General features: G+C 47.9%; 1 protein-coding gene across 1 annotated transcript in view; it reads right to left on the bottom strand.

The window, feature by feature from the left end:
* Positions 1 to 14,163, bottom strand: part of LOC130367949 (tumor necrosis factor receptor superfamily member 22-like) — a 54,353-nt gene extending 40,190 nt beyond the window's left edge. Inside the window, exon 1 of the mRNA XM_056571004.1 lies at positions 13,916 to 14,163. The gene's annotated coding sequence lies outside the window, so the exon portion shown is untranslated. The remainder of the gene's footprint in view (positions 1 to 13,915) is intronic.
* Positions 14,164 to 15,630: the final 1,467 nt, after the last annotated feature.

Genomic DNA, 15,630 nt, shown 5'->3' with positions numbered 1-15,630 from the left:
ACCTCACTGACGGCTGAGACTGGCGCGGTACACAAGGATAAGGCAAGAGCAAGGTCGTAGCAGAAGGTCTGGGCAGGTAGCAACGGTTCGTAGTCAGGGGCAATGGCAAGGGTCTGGGTACACAGGCAATGGAACACACAGAAACGCTTTCTCAGGGCACAAGGTAACAAGATCCGGCAAGGACAGGAAGGGGAAGTGGGTTTAAATAGTGTAGGGAGTGCTTGGAACTAATTGGGCCAGGCATCAATTAATGGTGCACTGGCCCTTTAAATCTGAGAGACCCAGCGCGCGCGCGCCCTAGAGATCGGGGCCGCGCGTGCCGGGACTGAGCAGAAGGACGGGACCAGTGAGTGATACGGGATGCGATCCGCGGGCGGGCACGTCCCGCCACGTGGATCGCATCCCCGCCGAGGGACACAGAGCAGCGCTCCCGGTCAGCGAGTCTGACCGGGGCGCTGCAGGCAAGAGAGTAATGCCGCGAGCGCTCCGGAGGGGAAGCGGGGCCCGGAGCGCTCGCGGCATTACAGTACCCCCCCCCCTTTGGTCTCCCCCTCTTTTTGGAGCCCAGGAACCTATGGATGAGCTCCTTGTCGAGGATATTGTCCTCGGGCTCCCAAGACCTCTCTTCGGGGCCACAATTCTCCCAATCAACGAGAATTTTTTTTTTTTACCTCTGACGACCTTGGAGGCGAGGATTTCTTTTACCGAGAAGACGTCAGAGGACCCAGTGACAGGAGCAGGAATGGTGACCTTGGGGGAAAAGCGGTTAAGAATGAGAGGTTTGAGAAGGGATACATGAAAGGAGTTATAGAAAAGATAGAAGAAAAAAAACAGGGATATGCGCCCCTAGTGAAGGATGTTTATAGGTGAGATGAAAACAGGTTAAGTTGTAACACTCACCTATTTTCGTTGTGCTGAGAGCACAACATCTGTGATAGCCTTAGGTGATGTCTCAGGTCTGCAGCCACGGTCCTCTGGAGCAAAGGTGATGCCCCAGCAGTGTGAGTAACAAGAAAAAAGCAAAGTTGGGCCGTTGATGGCGCTGATGTAAAGAAAGCTCTGTAGACCCTTCTCAGTGTCTAAACGTGGTATTTATTAGCACAGAAAGCAACGTGTTTCTGGTCCGAACTGGACCCTTCGTCTGGCAGTGTGAAAGGAGTTAGGAATATGAAGAGAAGGAGGAAGATGGAGCTTGTAGGAGACAGAGTTGATTTGACTTTTGAATCTATGGTCCGAGGTAACAAGGACCCAACTTGTAGCTAGGGACACGAAACCGAATATATTTGGCAGAGAGCCACACTTTGTCACCAGGGGCAAAGACAGGAGGAGCTCTTCTCTTCTTATCCGCATGTTTCTTCATGCGAGAAGAGGCCAGTGAGAGCGACTTTTGAGTTTCCTTCCAGATAGAAGAGAAGTCCAGGGTCAAATCATTTACGGCAGGAACTCCAGATGAAGTGGGGATGGGGAGGGGGGGAAGAGGGTGACGGCTGTACACCACAAAGAATGGAGACTTGGCGGATGACTCAGAGTTTTTTAAATTGTACGAGAATTCAGCCCAGTGTAACAGGTCGACCCAATCATCTTGACTGGAGGAAACAAAATGTCGCAGGATGTCACCAAGGATCTGGTTCACTCTCTCCACTTGTCCATTGGACTGCGGGTGGTAGGAGAACGAGAAATTTAATTTGATCTTTAATTGATTGCAGAGAGCTCTCCAAAATGTAGACACAAATTGAACGCCTCTATCCGAGACGATATGCATGGGAAGCCCGTGAAGACGAAAGATCTGCAGAAAAAATTGCGTCGCCAACTGTGGCACAGAAGGAAGGCCTGAAAGCGGAGTAAAGTGAGCCATTTTGGAAAAACGATCAACGACCACCCAGATGACCGTGTTGCCATGGGATACAGGAAGATCAGTGATGAAATCCATGGCTATGTGGGACCAAGGCTGTTCAGGCACCGGCAGAGGATGGAGAAGACCTGAAGGTTTCTGATGAGGGGTCTTGTCACGTGCACATACTGTACAGGCTCGTACGAAATCGGTCACATCCTTTTCCAAGGAGGACCACCAATAGTGTCTGGCAATCAACTGTAAAGTCTTTTTTATTCCAGCGTGACCAGCCAGAAGGAAGGAATGGCCCCATTTGAGGATCCGGAGGCGAAGACGGGGAGGAACATAAGTCTTTCCTGGAGGGACGGGTACCAGAGAAGCAGGAGCAGAAGAGATCAGGCACTCAGGGGAAATGATGTGCTGAGGAAGGGTCTCGGCTTCAGAGGCATCGGTGGTACGAGATAGAGCATCAGCTCTGACATTCTTGTCTGCGGGACGAAAATGGATCTGAAAGTTGAAACGGGCAAAAAACAACGACCACCTAGACTGGCGAGGATTTAGCCGCTGGGCGGATTGTAGATAAGACAAATTTTTGTGATCTGTATAAATGGTGATGGGGTGAAGGGATCCTTCCAAAAGATGTCTCCATTCCTCAAGGGCCAACTTAATCGCCAACAGTTCACGGTCTCCGATGGAATAATTTTTTTCTGGAGGTGAAAAAGTTTTGGAGAAAAATCCTCAAGTGACATTTTTCCTTTGGCGGATTTTTGTAGGAGAACAGCTCCGGCTCCAACAGAGGAGGCGTCAACCTCGAGGAAGAAGGGCTTCTGAGGATCAGGTCTGGACAAGACTGGAGCAGAGGAGAAGGCGGCTTTGAGGTGGTTAAAGGCTTCCTCCGCCTGTGGCGGCCAGGATTTCGGATTAGCATATCTCTTAGTCAGTGCTACAATAGGAGCAACGATGGTGGAGAAGTGGGGAATGAATTGACGGTAGTAATTTGCAAATCCGAGAAATCTTTAGATTGCTCGCAGGCCAGTGGGACGAGGCCAATCCATTACCGCAGAAAGTTTATCAGGGTCCATTTGAAGACCTTGTCCGGACACAGTGTAACCCAAGAAGGGAAGACTGCTGCGTTCGAATAGACACTTCTCGATTTTGGCGTAAAGTTGATTTTGACGTAGTCGCTGGAGCACTTGAGGAACATGAAGGCGATGTACCTCTAGGTTGGAGGAAAAAATGAGGATGTCGTCAAGATAGACTACTACACAAGAGTACAGCATATCCTGAAAAATTTCATTAACAAAGTCCTGAAAGACTGCTGGGGCATTGCATAGACCAAATGGCATAACTATGTATTCAAAGTGACCATCTCTGGTATTGAAGGCGGTCTTCCATTCATCACCTGCTCGAATACGGATGAGGTTATAAGCGCCCCTTAGATCTAGTTTGGGGAAAATCTTGGCACCTCGCAGTCGGTCGAAGAGTTCGGAGATGAGAGGCAGAGGATAACGATTGTTTACGGTAATTTTATTGAGGCCGCGGTAATCAATACAAGGGTGGAGAGACCCATCTTTTTTAGCGACAAAGAAAAATCCAGCTCCAGCTGGGGAAGAGGATTTCCGGATAAAACCTCTTTTGAGGTTTTCTTGTATGTACTCAGACATAGTTTGGGTTTCCGGGGCAGAAAGTGGGTAGATCCTACCACGGGGCGGTGTGGTACCAGGGAGCAGGTCGATAGGACAGTCATAGGGTCTATGTGGTGGTAGAACCTCTGCCTGCTTTTTACAAAAGACGTCCGAAAAGTCCTGATAGGCCTTAGGAAGACCTGGCAAAGGAGTAGCCATGGAGACTTGGCAGGAAGAAACTTGGTGAAGACATCATTTGTGGCAAGAAGATCCCCAGCTCTTAATGTCCCCGGTGACCCAGTCGAGGCTAGGCGAATGACATTGGAGCCAGGGCAAGCCCAGAAGAATTTCAGAAGTGCAGTTGGGTAGCACAAAAAATTCAATATGTTCATGATGGTGAACTCCAACAGTCATGAGTAGCGAGGGACACAGAGCAGCTCTCCCGGTCAGCGAGTCTGACCGGTGCGCTGCAGGCAAGAGAGTAACGCCGCGAGCGCTCCGGAGATGAAGCGGGCCCTGAGCACTTGGTGTTACAACAGCCCTGACTTCAACCCAGTCGAACATCTCTGGAAAAACCTCAAAATGGCTTCCACCAATGGTCCCTATCCAACCTGACAGAGCTTAAGAGGATCTGCAAAGAAGAATGGTAGAAAATCCCTAACTCCATGTGTGTAAACCTGGTGGCTTCATCACCAAGAAGACTGGAGGCTTCAACTAAGTCCTGAGTAAAGGGTCTGAATACTTACATCAATGTAATATTTTAGTTTTTCCTTTTCAGTCAATTAGTGAAGATTTCTAACATTCTGTGTTCACTTTGTCATTATGGGGTATGGAGTGCAGAATGCTGGAGGAAAATGTAATCTTTTTTATTTTTGCACGAGGCCTCGGCATAACAAAATGTGAAAAAAAATGTATGGGGTCTGAAGACTTTCTGAATGCATTGTAATCACATTACTAGTTGTGGTGGCACAGTACAGGAGGTGTTACCCCATACCCTTGCTGCCCTGTTAGACAACCTCCCTTCAGTGTCCCCCTGAGCCCCCCTTGCATCTGTCCCCCATGTAAATATGTTTACCATGTATTATACTGTGTAAGGTGTGAAGAAAGCGTTGTCACTTTAAAACTGTTTACCATGTGATTTGTCATGTGATTGTTACCCAGGAGGTATCAGTGACCAGGTGACTCAAGGGTGACCAATGGGACCGCCCAGAGCCTCCCCCATAAAAGTCCTGGGTGGAGCCTCTGCTCTCTCTTGCTTCCTGCTGAGGTCCAGTGCAGTCGTGCCTAAGTGTGTGTCCAGAGTCATAGGAGGCCTCAAGTCCAGTCTGCAGCCACAAGATACAAACCTGCAAGTAACCACAGTCACAGCTTAGTCTGTCTCCAGTCAAGTCACAGTCATCTATTGTCAAGTCAACGTGGCCTGCACTAAATTGTCCAAAACCACTGCAAGTCCCAGCAAGCCCTTAAGGTCTCTGAAGTCACTGGTCACCTCCGTGGGCCTGCCTGAACTGTATAGACTTTACCATCTGTCACTCAGTAAAGCTACTGTTGTCCGTAACTTGGCGTCAGAGTCATTATTGCCCCCGTGCCTAGCCCAGGATCCATCGGTATACCTTCGGGTGGTATTGAGGATAAACCATGCCTTGCCGTCAAGAATACAAGGGGTTAATGCCATCTGCCCCTACGGTAATTCCATCTGCCCTCCATCTCACACCCCGCCACCACATAGTAATCTACTTATTGACAGCATATATTGGTCAGACACTCCAAGCCTTTGGTTGTCCGAGCATGCTGGGAGTTTTAGTTTTGCAACAGCTGGAGACACATTGTTTGGAAAACATTGCTCTATAGCATGGGAAGATGTGTGTCTGACAGCGGATTTATAGACACACATATATACATAAATTAGAATTCTTTTATAGGGTTTTTCCAAGGGTTCCATGGACTAAAAACCTCCTGTGGTAAAGTGACCAAAGCCCATGTTAGACCTGGATTCTGTACGTACATCCTTCTAGTGCCAATCCGCAGTCATTATAATGTACTGAGAAGCAGTAATGTCTACTTCTGGATAGCTGGATATTCCCGAACACAGACCACGTACTAGTAATATCAGCTCAGTATATAGCAGAGAGGTCCTGCTGTCACCCGAATACTCGATAGCAGCTGAAGCTACACAAATGGGCTCTGAGATAAGGGTTGTGCCCACGCCCTCTGAACATGTGTTTTCTGGCTCAATTTTCTCTGGTGTGAATAGATTAGTACTGAAAAGTAGGAGCATCTCATGTAAGAAGCTGGAAACATTGACTGAGAAGGTCTCGAAAGGGCACATGGTCAGATATTAGCGGTATTAATGCCTGTAGGGCCCCATATTTAGAACTGAGGGTTATCATTGTCAAGCATGGTGGAATTCATGGGATAAATCGGCCTGACCTTATGGCTGAGATGACGGTGGAGCATGGTGTGGTCAGTGACTCATGAAGGACTTAACATGGATATTTTGGGTTCTCCTTTACTGTCTGTACCTCATCATAAAATTATCAGTAATATGTCATAGACTTTACATTACAGCTATAACCCAGAATTTTTGTAATGCTTGGTAACCATATAGGAAAGCAAGTAGCTGCATCGTCCCAGGATCAGTTTCTTCACCTTTTCCCAGAAGATCACTTTTAAGTTACTGTTCATAAGGTGTGTTCCCCAAGTAAAGCCCCTTTCACATTGCGGTTGCGACCCAGCAGGCTGTGGACGTCAGAAAAGGAGGGGAGAATAGCGGGAGAAAAATGAGTTCTTGCACTCCCGCTACAAATACATTGGCGCCTGATGGATCCCCATTATAGTTAATGGGATCCATCCTGATCCATTGTTGCCCGCTTTGCCCCATCCCCATAATGGCCGTTTTTTGGAAGGGGTGCAATGGCAGTGTCAAAGTAGCCGCCGGGACCTGCGGTCCATGATGCAAGCGCAGCACCTCTGCTCAATTCATAGCCGTGGGGGACTCGGGATGTACAGGTATGTCCCAGTGTACAAGGTACCAGGTGTCCAGGCGGTACCTGTACGCCCTGTGTCCTATAGGGGTTAAAGTGTTACTGTCATTAAAAAATGTTTTGATAGACATGTCAAAAGTTTACAGAATCAAAACAATAGTACACTCGGCACTACGCACGTCTCCTAGGCGTTCACCTTCACTTATAATGCACTAGGTCAGGGAGTTGAGAAACTTGGCGGTGCGACTTAAATGACAGTAACCCTTCTCTAACCCTGCTCTGCATGCCGCACTCCGGCTACTTTTTGAATATACGCTGTCTATGTAGATACAAGACGTCAGACGAATAAAGAAATTACAAGAGATCTTTCTTGGGTAAATGCGTTTACTTCCCTTCTCTCGGATAAGGACGTGTCAGAAGTTGTTGATTGCACCAGGTCTCCTGAGACCCACTGTGATGGTGGGTTATTAGCTGGTAAAGCGGGCAGCATTGTACTCCACTCCTTGGCCGGCAGAGAGATCTGTACATTTCTCTGCATAGAAGTCGGATCTCTCATAGAAGTCTATGCAGAGAAATGGACGGATCTCTTGCCTCGCAGCACAGCAGGTCTCAGGAGTGATTGTCTCAAGAGTGACTCCCGATGCGATCAACAACTTTTGACATGTCTAATCAGTGATCGACCTATCAAACGTTTTTAAAGATAGTAACACTTTAACTTCTTAAGAACCAAGAGAATACCTGTAGCGGCTTTGAAGTTGCCCTCGCTTCAGAACAGTGAGTGTCGGCTACTATCAGTAGCCAGACGCTCACTGCTCCTTAGCAGGCAGCAGCATTTCCGCTACTGATGGTCATTAACCCTTTAGATGCTGTGATTAATGCCGATCATGGCGTCTAAAGTAAAAGTGAAACCTTGGTGGTAATTCAGAGGGGCTCACGGAACTCCCGCAATGTGAGCGCGGGGGTTCCGTGAGCTAAAATGGCGGAGGAGGGTCCCCTTACCTGTCTCCTGCCACCGAATCTTGGCTTAGCCAGGTTATATCAGTGGATCGCCGATCACACTGTATAATGCTATGCCATAGGGGGGGACTTAAAAAGTGTAAATAAAAATAATTTCTAAAACTATATAACTATTAAAAACTATTACCCTTTTCCAATTTAACAAAAAATAAAAAAAGATTAAAAAGGAAAGATAATGAACATATTTGATATGGCCGCATGCGTAAATGTTCAAACTATTAAAATATGTTTATAATTTCGCACGGTAAACGGCGTAAATGTAAAAAAAATTTAAATCAAACACAAAAAATACTGATTTTTAATTACATCATGTAACAGAATTTTTTTTTTTATAAAAAGCAACGAAAAAGTCCCATCAAAGCAAAAATTGTATAGATAAAAACGACAGATCACAGTACAAAAAAATGAGCCCTCATACATCCCTGTATATGGAAAAATAAAAAAGTTATAGGGGTCTGAAAAGGCCAATTTTATACATATGAATTTTGTTAAAAAAAATTTAACATGTTTTTAAAATAGTACAATACAAAAAAATATATAAATTGGGTATCATTTTAATTGCATTGACCTACAGAATAAAGATAATGTATCATTTTTACCATAAAGGGCACTGCGTAAAAAAAACAAAAAAAAACAAAAGTGACAGTTTTCTTTTTAAGTTGTCATTATATTGTACAATTGGTCCCGCAGAAAACAAGCCCTGAAATGGGTCTGTGGGTGAAAAAATAAAAGTGTTATGGCTTTTAAAAGGAATAGGAGAAAAAAAGCAAAACTGCAAAAATGGTCCTTAAAGGGGTCAGGAATGAGAAAAAAAACATTTAGGGAGATGGTCTAAAGGGGTATTCCAGGATGCTTAAAAATAGGGGTTCTGTCGCTGTAAGATACTTCTGAGATGTTCTAGTGATATGTCAGTAGTTTTGATCAGTGGGGCCACAATGCTGAGACCCCAATGATCCCTATTACAAATCAGCAACAGCACTCAGCCAAGCACTGTGCAGGTTCTTATGTGTGCTGCCACTGGTCTCTGCACTTACAGGTGAGGTGAATGGATTATACAGTCAAAGTCAATTGACTTTCCTTGAGAATCTGTATACTGCAATTATGGGCCTCACTCCCCTGCTTACTGCGATCTAAATGTAGTTTCCCTAGATGGGCTCTATTATATGACATAAGATGGCTGGGAGCAGGGGGGTGAAGCGTACAGCAGCATGCTTCTTCCTGCTCAATTTAATGATCAGTGGGGACCTCAGCAATGACACCACAACCAGTGAGAACATTTTGACTTGTTTTAATGACAGGGACACTCCTAAGCACCATGTAAACTGTTTTCTTCCCTGGAAAACACCTAAAATAAACAAAAATAAGAACTGAAATAAGAATTTGTTGAAGTAATAAGGAAGTTGAGGCGCATATATGCTGTGAACATTCTGTACAGTCTATGTTACACTAAGGTTAATGTGTAACACTTTCCTTAGACCAAGACTGTTACTTAGATCAGGTGATTTCCTTCTAAACAATCTCAGGCACTGAGCCAAAATACCAAGAATTGAATGTATGTATACCAGCCCTTCCCTAGAAGCTACAAAGGATGAAGAATTACACAGCATCACCTGATCTCCTTAAAGCAAGATTATAGGAGGCCACAGTGTCATGTCATATATGAAAGCAGGCCCAGAATCAGATGATAGATAGATATGAGATAGATAATGAAAAGATAGATCGATAGATAAATATATATAAACAGATAAGATAGATAGATATGAGATAGATATGAGATAGATAGATATGAGTGAGAGATAGATAGATAGATGTGAGAGAAAGATATGAAATAGATAAATAGATATGAGAAAGATAGATAGATAAATATGAGAGAGATAGATAGATAGACATGAGATAGATATGAGATAGATAGATATGAGTGAGATATAGATTGATAGATGTGAGAGATAGATAGATACGAAATAGATAAATAGATATGAGAAAGATAGATAAATATGAGAGATAGATAGATAGATATGAAATAAATAGATATGAGAAAGATAGATAGATATGATAGATAGATATGAGATAAATAGATATGAGAAAGATATGTGGTGACATGGTGGTGCAAGAAATTCTTCTCAATTTGTGACACCAGGGCACCGTTAGCCTATACACAGTCTGAGATGGAGACAGCTCCTCCTGGGCCAGACACGGGGACACCTGGGTTACAGATAACTGTATTTTACCGAGCAGGTGCAGATGGTACAACACATAGTACGGAGCAGAGTAGAATAGATGCAGTATAACCCTTTGCAGTATAGCCCTGTTGCCTTGCTGGGACTTATGATGCTTTTCACACACTTGAATTATGTAGACTTGAGATTTGAGAAGTTGTGGTGAGAGTGGGATGAGGGCAGATGGAATTACCCTAGGGGCAGATGGCATTAACCCCTTGTGTTTGTGATGCCAGGGCGTTGTTTATCCTCTCCACCACTCGAAGGTATACCGCTGAATCCTGGGCTAGGCGCGGGGGTAAATAATGACTCCGACGGCAAGTTACAGAACAACAGCAGCTTTATTGAGTCAGACAGATGTAACAGTCTATACAGCTTAGCTAGGCCCACGGAGGTGACCAGTGACTTCAAAGACCACAGGGCTCGCTGGGACTTATAGTGGATTTGGACAATTTGATGTAGGGCCATGCTGACTTGAGACAGACTTGACTTGGACTGACTTGACTGAGACTGACTATGACAGACTTTACCCCATTTGTAGCTTACCAGGTTTTGACTTTCACCCGTGGGGCAGTAGACTTGTGGATCTGTGGCTGCGTGGTAGACTTTAGGCCTCTTTAGGACACCAGACACTCTCAGGACTGACCTCACTGCAACTCAGCAAAGACTCAAAGAGAAAGAGGAAGCTCCACCCAGACACTGCCGAAAAACAGCCACAAACTGATACCGGGACAGGAAGGACCCATCCCTATGCACCAACAACACAACTGGACCCACCAGACGCACCTCCAAAAAGTCCCTCAAACACCCCACAAGACAAACCCTCAAACCTTCGATATCTCCCCCAACACCACCCAATGACCCCATCCAGACTGATCCGTTTTAGACCGACGGATCCGACACCGCACTTCATCCACCCCCAGCTCCACATCCCCAAACAAAAAACCACCCACAGATGACCGACTGCGTGCCACCAATTCAGACACCCGAAATGCACCAAAAAATGCCAAAGAAAAAGCCAAGCGGAATAAAGAAGCCTCGTAAGCATCCCTACATTCCAAATCCACCCTGCTAACAAAAAAAACCAAGAGGTCAAATGACACCGGATGCCGAGTATCCGGCCTCACCCCCCTGCCCGATCCCGCTTAACTAAAAAATGCTTGGTCACATCCACCAACCCCCTAGAGGCCTACCAGAAGGCCAAAGCAGAGATGCGCACCGTAATTCCAGACACAGAGACCCCCAACTCATACGACCTGCCAACAAAATACACCATCGAAACCCAATCATCTTCAGACACACCTGCGCCCACTCCAGCCATACGCATCAACTCCGCCACTGATCCCAGACCACGCTCCACAGCCACTCGGGACAAGGAATTCCGCACCACTCCGCATCCGGCGCCAGTCCACGAAACCTGTCCCACTGTGAACGAGAAAGAGAATCAGCAACCGAGTTGACCACTCAGGGAACATGCACCACCACAAACTGAGAATTCAAAAGCAGACCACGCAGCACCAAATGCCGTAGCAAGCGCAACACAGGAGGCGAGCTGGATGTTTGATTATTAATAGCATGCACGACCCCCATGTTATCCACTGGAGTGCACCCGCCGATCCTTCAAATGGTTACCCCAAATCTCAGCCGCCAAAACTATCGGAAATAATTCAAGCAAAACCAAGTTCGCCAACAATCCCGCCGACCTCCAGGAAGCAGGCCAGACGCCCGCACTCCACTGCCCCTGAAAAAATGCCCCAAAGCCCACCGACCCCGAGGCATCAGTGAACAACTCCAACTCATCTGTTGCCACCACCTCAGCCATCCAAATCAACCTACCATTATAAACTCACAAAAAGGACTCCCACACCAACAGATCCTCCCTCACTTCCATCGATAAGAGCACAAAATGGTGCGGAACTGTAACCCCAGCCGTAGCCATTGCCAAGCGCCGGAAAAAAACCCACCCCATGGGTAAGATCCGTCAAGCAAAATTCAACTTGCCCAGCAAAGATTGCACCTCAGGCAGCTGCACTTTCCTACGCTCTCAACACTGAGCCACGGACTGGCGAAGATCCGCCAACTTATCGTCTGGAAGCCGGCACTCCATGAGTAGTGTTGAGCGGCATAGGCCATATTCGAATTCGCGAATATTCGCGAATATATGGACGAATATTCGTCATATATTCGCGAATATTCGCATATTCTCGTTTTATTTTCGCGTATGCGAAAATACGCGTATGCGAAAATTAGTATATGTGGAAATTCGCATATGCGAAAATTAGCATATGCTAATTTTCGCATATGCGAATTTTCGCACGCCAGTCTCACACAGTAGTATTACAGCTTTCTTTACACCACACAAGCTGGAAGCAGAGAGGGGTGATCACTGTGATGTGTACTGTGAAGAAAAAAAAACAAAAAAAAACGAATATTCGTAATTACGAATATATAGCGCTATATTCGCGAAATTCGCGAATATGCGATATTCGTGAATAATATTCGAATTGCGAATATTCGCGAGCAACACTATCCATGAGATCAGAGTCAATGATGATACCCAAAAATTTAACCATCGACACCAGACCTTCCATCTTGTCTGCCGCCAATGGCACCCCAAAACGGCGAGCCACTGCCTCCATAGTGTGTAACAAAATGGAACAAACCCGCAGGACCCAAAAACAAAAAATCATCCAGATAGTGAAGCACAGAAGACCAGCCGGCCTCACACTTCACCACCCACTCCAAAAAACAACTAAACGTCTCAAAGTAAGCACATGAAATAGATCAACCCATGGGCAAACAACAATCCACATAATACTGCCCACCCCAATGTATCCCCAACAAACGAAAACTATCCGGATGAACCGGCAACAAACGAAATGTCGATTCAATATCCGTCTTAGCCAACAAAGCCCCTTGACCAAACTTCTGCACCCACCGCACTGCCGCATCAAAGGACGTGTACGAAACCGAACAAACATCCGCATCAATGCCATCGTTAACAGACAACCCAGCCGGGTATGACAAATGATGGATAAGCCTAAATTTACCCAACTCCTTTTTGGGAACCAACCCCAGAGGCGAAATCACCAGATCACCAAAAGGGGGGCTCTCAAACGGGCCCGCCATGCAACCCGAAGCGACCTCACCCGACAACTTCTCTGTCACAATCTGAGGATAACCCCCACCCCCGAAGCTACAGCCGCACTAGGCATACGAAACCCTTCCCGAAAACCCAACTCCAACAAACCTGCCGCTGCCCTATCTGGATGCAGCCTTAGAAGCGGGAGCATCTCGACCACTTACAGCGGCGTCACTCCGCGCTTGCGAAGAATCGGCCAACTTACCCTTGCCCCGCTTAAAACAATGTGAGAGACTATGGGCGCCCCCACACCCGGAGCACTCGTGTTAAAATTTACAGTCTGAGAGAAACTTGTAGTATCCCTCATTGTACTGCCAGCAACAGCCCCGGCACATACCGGCCGACTGCCCAGCTGTTGAAGAGCCGCCCCATGAAAGGGCTGTGACCCACCACGTGGCGCCGACATCAAACGCATCCACAAGCTAATATCCTTGTGGCCCCAGCGCAGTGACCAGCCTTGCGTTGACGAAACTGTTCGTCATACCTCAACCACGCAACTCCCCCATACACCCTATAAGCTTTCCCAACAGAGTCAAAATAACAAAAAAGAGCCGAACAATGTTCAGGCGCCTTTTCACCTATCACACTGGCCAAAATGGAAAAGGCCTGCATCCAATTAGAAAAAGTGTGCGGGATCAACCGATACCGGCGCTTTTCCTCCTCCTTCTTACTCTCATCCTGCTTTTTCCTATCTAGGTTGAATTTCTCCAACGGAAGCAAAGAAAAAATTTCGACGTACTCGTCTTTCCAAATTTTTGTTTAACTTCAGGCTTCAAATGCGCACCCAAGGGGCCCTCAAAGCACAAATAAACCTCCCCTTTAGCCTTCATCAACCCAACACCCGCGACACCACAGACCCACCGTCTGCATTCACCACCGACACAGGCCCGCCCAAAGCACTCGCAACAGCACCCACTGGAGCCAGAACCCCCACAGCACCCCCCGGACTGGGCCCTGACCCCACTGCCCCCATACCAACACTGGGGACCCCGAAGGACCTGCCCCCCCTACCCGCTGCGTCAGAACCCCCAACAATTGAACTAATAAATCCCTGACTGGAGCATCCCCACCGCCAATAACCCCAGATAAAGTGCACTCACCAGGCCGACCTGAGCCTGCCGACCCAGCAGCCGCGAGTCCTGACGTCTGCCCACCGGAACTGCCAGCTCCAGTCCTCTGCGCTGAAATGAAGGAGTCACCAGAAGAAGCAGGCAGGTTGTCAGGCACCGGCTGTCACCTGTGCCGATGGGGAATCAGATCCGGAGTCCTCCGAAGCAGAAGAGGGGGCAGGGCTAAGGTCCCCCCGTCATCCAACATATTCCTGCTGTCATTCGTCATCCGGCCAGCAGAGGGCGCAGGCACACTGAATGTCCCTGAGGCAGCCCTGCCTCTCACTGCAGCCCTCACGGCTTTGCTGCCGTTCCGCTCCTTGCCAGCAGGGTCGGTGCATTGCCGTGGAATGAGATTTGCCATAGAATGAGATGGTCCGCCTCCATCACATCCTATTGGCTCTCTCTTGTCACGTGACATATTTAAACGTCACGCATCAATGCGCACAGCAGTGTCAGTTTGGCTATCACAGGGAGAGGATCTTCTCACCCTGTGATAGCTGAAGCTGTACGGAGCTCTCATGGCCTCTGTGACCCGACAGAAGTTCACACATGTACGCAGCTCATACGGCTGCCTCATAGACATTTACTCTATTATTACATGTACTGTTGATCCACAGCGCTATCGGGATCCCTATGCCCGATGGCGCTGTCATCAGTGTGCGTCCCCGCGAGCGCCCCACGGCCGCAGCTCTACTCCCCGTCCCGTTAACGCTCAGGGAGCGGGGAACAGAAAGTAGAGCATCGGGCGCAGGTTAAGTTATTCGCGTAGTGCTGCGCATGCGCAGTACTACTTTACCTGCGCCCGATGCTCTACTTTCTGTTCCCCGCTCCCTGAGCGTTAACGGGACGGGGAGTACAGCTGCGGGGGGCGGAGGACGGGGAGTAGAGCTGCGGGGGACGGGGAGTAGAGCTGCGGGGGACGGGGAGTAGAGATGCGGGGACGGGGAGTAGAGATGCGGGGACGGGGAGTAGAGATGCGGGGGACGGGGAGTAGAGATGCGGGGGACGGGGAGTAGAGATGCGGGGGACGGGGAGTACAGCTGCGGGCGTGGGGATCCTGATGACAGCGCCATTGGGCATAGGGATCCCGATAGCACTGTGGATCAACAGTAAATGTATATGAGGCAGCCGTATGAGCTGCGTACATGTGTGAACTTCTGTCGGGCCACAGAGCCCATGTGAGCTCCGTACAGCTTCAGCTATCACAGGGTGAGGAGATCCTCTCCCTGTGATAGCCAAACTGACACTACTGTGCGCATCGATGCGTGACGTTTAAATATGTCACGTGACAAGAGAGAGCCAATAGGATGTGATGGAGGCGGACCATCTCATTCTATGGCAAATCTCATTCCACGGCAATGCACCGGATTAACATAGGGGCGGATGGAACGGCAGCTCCAGGCCCCTACGTTAAAATAGGCCCGGCAGCCCGCAACAACAATATTAACAGTGAAAGTGGGCTGGCCTTGCGATGTCCCAGGCCGGCCCACAGGCTTACCTACGGCCCTGGTGGTGACTTGGTTGCGTGACCTGCGTGCCCCACGTGACGTCAGGGTAGCGTAGGGGCCGCCATCAGGGCAGTTCAGGCAGTACTGCCGTCAAGGGCCCAAGTGCACTATATACAGGGGCACTGGCTGCCAGCTGTCACTTTCCTCTTATGCTCCACTGATCGTGAGGCCTGTAACCTCCCTCTGCCCTGCCTG

This window comes from Hyla sarda, chromosome 4 (assembly GCF_029499605.1).
Source record: "Hyla sarda isolate aHylSar1 chromosome 4, aHylSar1.hap1, whole genome shotgun sequence".
Taxonomy (NCBI): domain Eukaryota; kingdom Metazoa; phylum Chordata; class Amphibia; order Anura; family Hylidae; genus Hyla; species Hyla sarda.
The sequence above is the reverse complement of the archived record's forward strand: the minus strand, read 5'-3'. Positions and strand labels throughout refer to the sequence as shown.